This window comes from Anas acuta, chromosome 12 (genome assembly GCF_963932015.1).
Source record: "Anas acuta chromosome 12, bAnaAcu1.1, whole genome shotgun sequence".
NCBI lineage: Eukaryota > Metazoa > Chordata > Aves > Anseriformes > Anatidae > Anas > Anas acuta.
In genome coordinates this window covers 20,342,722-20,348,721 of record NC_088990.1, presented here as the reverse complement: position 1 = coordinate 20,348,721, position 6,000 = coordinate 20,342,722, and positions in this window count along the sequence as shown.

The window sequence follows — 6,000 nt, the reverse complement described above, 5'->3', positions numbered from 1 at the left end:
CTTCATTGTTTTAAGTTATTTAAATATAAATATATTTAAGTTATTTATAAAAAACAAAAAAAAAACAAAAAAAAAATTATTAAGCTGCATCTGTTTCATATGCTTTTAATTCTAAAGGAATAACAAAATGGTCTGGCTGAGATGCATGAATTTTTTTCTGTGACCAGACACAAAGTCTAGTACACAACCCTCTTGCCAACATACATTGGATGGCAGACAAAAATGACAGCCTGCAGCAAATCGCACAATGGACATCTCAAAGGAAACAATGCAAAAACGTAAAAAATCTTCACCGCACACTCATGCTAATTGAATTTAATAGGAAGCTCAGAGTTATACTAGGTAAAAGTTGCAACAGGTACTGAATAAATCCTCAAATGGTGGAACCTATACTCACAAGTACAGAACTATGTAGGAGCCTATATAACTGATCTGAACCTTCAGCTAAGATCCATGTGACCTGATGAAGAAGAGACATTTTACTTTTCTAGCTATTAAAGTGTTCAGCTAAGTCCTACATGACTGAAGAGTTACATCTGTTCAGTTTGCCTACAAGTTTCTTGGTATTGCAATTTCTGCTTAAAGATCACCAAAACTTAGCTAAAACAGATCCTGGATGATCACTACAAACTTGGGATGGAGTCAAGTCGGTTACCAATGGATTTATATGCTCTACTTTTCATTACAAGTGACAAGAGCCAATCATTTTTTTTCTACATATCAAGTCACTTCTTTGTAACTGCACTCAAGCAAAACTGTCTGCAACAATTCTCTTTAACAAATATATACTTTTTAAGAAGTATTTGTTTAACAGATACCGTGATTTGGAAATAATTTGTGATTTTTGACTTGCTAATATCAAACATCAAAGTGTAGATATAAACTAATCTACGCAGAAAAAATTGTCAACACAGCTACATCTGTAAAGCGTTGCTATGCTTTTGCCAGTTTATCTATTACTTGTTGACTAAACATAAGACTGTACTATCAAACTAAGAAATTTCTTTCAACTTTTGAACAAACAGTCTTAAAGGTTAGGACATATCCTTGTTTGTTTTATTCCAGTATCTTATGGAAAAGGTGAACAGAAAAGCTGGATCAGATCATCTTGATCAATTTTCAGAGTACTTTTAACTTAGAAAATCTCTTCTAGAAACAAATAAATTTTCAGCTGCCTCCATAAAAAAGGGTCTACTGCTAAAAAGAGAGAATGTTCATAGCAATGACCAGCAGTAGCAAACTATTAAAAGATAAGGATGAATCAAACAAAGGAGAGATTCTACTAGAGTTTAACAAGTATTATTCAAATAAATGCCAGAAATCCCCATAAAAGCCTTTCATATCCATTATACTACGATGCAGTCTCAACTTCCATCATGCAATATACCATACGGGAGGTAAAATGATTCATATGAAAACAAACAGATATACCTTTGAGGATATGATTTGGTATTAACCTTTATAACACTAAAAGTTCAAGAAAATCCAAAGAAAATGGGATACAAAAGCCATTGTACACTGTAATTTATTTGTTATTGCTACAGATACCTTGGTTTTAATCTAGCTTTATTGTTTGTTTACCACAGATATTACAAAATATAAATAGGCTGTGTTTCAGAACTGAAATATAAACTCCTGTGGTTTAAACAGCCATTCTGTTTAGCTACCTTCAACAACTACTCACATTTCCCAGAAACTGTTCCATTACACAGGCTCTGAATTTTAATTAACAAGGTTTTTCTTATTTCTTATCTTTTGTATTAGTGTTGATAAATACTTTGTGACACAGAAATGAGCTAATCTCACTTGGGGAATCTTATAGAAGACTGCAGAATCTCTATCCTTGGAGACTTTCAAGACCTGACTGGACAAAGATTAAGCAAATCAGTTTGAATTCAGTGTGAGCCCTGCTTTGAGCAGGAGATTGATCAAGTGACCTCTCTCATCCTTCCAACCCAAATAAGCCCATGATTCTAGATTAAAGGATTTTTTTCTTAAAATAGCCATATAGAATTCAAAGTTCAAACTATTTGAGCAACTACATAAAACACATTTTCTATGTTAGGAAGATAATCACACATTTGCCTTGTAGTAGATCTATAATAATTTGTATACCTTTATAGGTATGCAAAGTGGTGTAAATACATTCCATAAAACAAGAGATAATGACAATTGGACAATTTCCATGACCTTTAAAAGATGAGATGTGTTATGGTACAATACAGCCTCACGTTTAGTTTTCTGTATCTATACTTTTCTGTACTTTAAACCAACACCATGCATGTCATCTGCAATAATCAGATTACTAAATGATTAATCAAGTCAGTAATAATTGAAATACACTTGCCTACATTTTAAATGGCTATCTGAAGAAAAGAGACATTTTTTTTATAAATAAGATGGAACAAAATTTAAGTTCACATTAAATCAATAAAGTAATAAGAAAACACCAGCATTTCACACTCAGCAACCAGCATTTGAATGGTCTAAACATTTCATAAGCCTATGTAATTTAACTCCTCAATATTTTTTTAAAAACATACAAATTTCGTAACATTTAACATATGTAGAAAATGAAAATGGTAGGTTAGTTGATTCTTACAAAATCAGGGAAACTCTCCTAATCAGAGTAGAGATACATACTCATAAATAACTATTATACTTTTTATATTAATATTTAATAACAAGAACCAAAAATTCAACTGTTTACATCACTAGATGAGTTTTAAAATGTTAACAGTTATTTAATTTTTTATTTAAAACGGGAAAGAAGCATAACTTATTAAGAGAAAAAAGATAATTTCTCTGCGCCGTTAGCAGAAGATTAGGACTGTATTTAAACCAGAAACTCAGAAGGGAAAATATTTTAACATGACATTCTATTAACTTTAATGATATTCAGATAGTAAAATTTCTGGAAAAGCTTTTTAGCAGTGTACATTTAAATTAACAGTCTTACATAGAATACAATTGCAGAATTTAATTATAAAAATTGTCAAACAATCAATCACATATCATTAAAGTTACCAAGTATTAAAACTTGAGCTCCTTAGATAGCTTTGCAATACCTGTCTGAGGAAAGCTAACTTGTAAATCTCATTCCAGACAATGAAATTCTGTAACTGCTTACTTTTCAGACCTAAATAAAGAAGACTATTTCCTTCAATTCTGTTTAGAAGGCAGATCCTAGTTTACCAATATTGTTTTGTTTTATTAGGAAATGGTTTTACTAAGAGGCCCAGCACTTGACAAGTTTGACTCATAACACAGAGGGGAAAAAAAGAACTCAGCTCAGAGGAAATTACTTCCTGATGAGAATAATGTTCCTTCAGCAGTAACCAGAAAAGATTACTTTGAATGAATATGCATATGCTTGTCACATAAATTTTACAGTGCTTTAAGACTGAAGTCCAACACAGAATCACAAAATCACAGAATTGTTGAGGCATGATGGAAGGCACCTCTGGAGGTCATCTGGTCCAACACCCCCACTACAGCAGGTTGCCCGCAACCATGTCCACAGGGCTTTTGAAGATCTCCAAGGAGGGAGACCCCAAGGAGAGCTCCATTGCTCTGTCACCTGCACAATAAGGAAGCGCTTCCTGATGTTCAGGCAGAACATCCCGTGTTTCAGTTTGTGCCCACTGCCTGACACCAGGCACCATTAAAGAGTCTGGAGCCAGCTTCTTTGCACACTCCCTTCAGGTTTTTATAAACATTGATAAAATCCTCCAGAAGCCTTGCCTTCTCCAGGCTGAAGAATGCCAGTTCTCTCATCCTTTCCTCATATAAGATGCTCCAGTTCCTTTATCATCAATGTGACCTTTCATTTCATTGTCTCTCTTTGGTCCATGTCTCCCTTGTCCTAGGGAGCTCAGAACTGGATGCAGTACTCCAGGGCAAGGATCTCCCTCCCTATTCTAACTAATTCAGTATTATCTTCATTCCCACATTCCCATTATAAACATGTTGCTTTTTTATTTATTTTTTTTAATAATAATGTTACATGTTTTAGTCAGAACTCAGGACAGACTCCCTTCACAGTTACAACAGGTTGTCTATGCATAAACACCATTTACTATTACCTTGGACAGCACCAGTTTTAATGGATACAAAGCAAGTCATTGGCTAGTGGCTGCTGAGTCATGATTCATCTACCAGCCTTTGAAACTTGGTTCTGCTACAGATTTCTCATATAACTTTAAGCAAGTCACTCTTGATGTCCTACTCCCTACATAAGAAAAAGAGGTACAAGTCTGATATGTGCTGCTAATACATTAAAAAATATGGCCACACTAGTTTTACACTGCCATAATAATCTCAGCAGGGCTCTGAAGGGCAAGAAGCTTCTCAGCAGTTTTAAGTAAGAACAAGAGATTATTAAACAAAAGTGAGAGCGTCCTGCAAGCTTAAAGCAATGTGGTAGAGCACAGAACAGGATATTAATAGGAAGAGTTAAAATAGTAAGGCTGCTCCCTTTTATTTTATTTTCATAGGAAAAAACAAGTCGTTCTATCTTCTTTTGGAGCAAAGTATTAAGACCACATAGCTTCAGTGACTTCAAAAATTACTGCCATTAAAATAACCTCAGGCTAGAAGTATTATTATAATCAACAGCTGAGGTGATTTATTGAACCTGCTCCACAAATAATCACTTCCTACTCAGTTTCATACTGTTGTTTTCATATACTAGCAAAGTACTATAAGGTTCAAAGGGCAAAGGAAATATGATTATACCAGAACAAAACCATTGGAATTTATACGTCATGCAGATGTTTCCACCGGTTTTAGGTTTTCTAAAAGCATATTGTATTTTATACCCAAATGTTTATCTGACAATTGTCTTCAACAACATAGATATATTTCTGTTTCTAAAAACTGTACTGCAAACAGAGCAACACACCAGAAATGGATTTGGTAAACAAGAATTTCCTTTCAAAACCATAACTTGATGAAAATAACACAGACTCAATTTAAAAGAAACAGCAGTTTTTGCTTTGTTTTATTTTTTCCCAATTGTACTTGAGAAGAAGTACTAAAGTAAAAAAGGAAAATGATTTAGGAAAGCTAACAGACAATATGTAAGTGAAAGTGAAATTATTCACTTTATTTAGCCACAGGTGTATGTAGCCAATCCATACAAAGATTCTACAAAGCTGTAATTTGTAGAGACCAAATCCTTCAGATTGTTATCAAGCAACTCTCCTTGTTGCTTAGATAGCCCACGCCACAAGGAAAAATCCACACCATTCTCTTAAATCTACATTACAAGAGAAAGCTTTGTGAGAATGATGGCACACACTAGAACACTTCCCTGTCTCTTACATGTCCACAGTATTTCACTAATTCAAGGTTTCCTGAGTACAGTATGTTCCAAACTTTCTCTCCTAAACATTAACGAGTACAAACTACTACCTTTTCTTAAATGTTTAACATAACTTTAAAGAAAACTTGTCAGTGTAATATTGAAAATGATAGAGGGTGGGGAGCAGGAAAAAAATTGCACAGAGATATCTTAGCCCATTCAGGTAGATTCCATCACTAAAAATTCCTAAAATCATTCTTCAGCTTAAGACTGGCTATGAATATTTCTATTTTATATAGCCAATTATACACTAGAAAATGCACAACCAAAGAATCACAGACTTCACTGCCTTAAATGACACCTTTGATGCAAATTTATGAGTTTTCATCTGAATTATTTTGCAACAAAAATAAGGTTTCCTTACCTTGGTGACCTGATAGTGATCTAAATCCAGAATTAGGATGAGCCTATTAAAAAAAAAAAAAAGGAGGGGGAAAAAAAGGCAAAGATGGGAAAAGTTGGGGCAGAAGGAAGACTAAAAGTAGCAAGAGAAGACTGGCAGCCTAAAACAATGGCTGTAGCTTCCGGAAGGAAAACTGAAACTTTAGACATGGGAAATATGATAGAAGAATCTAGCCAGCTTGAAGAAATAAAATGTCGGATCACACATTCAAAAAGGGAGCAAGCTAGAAGCA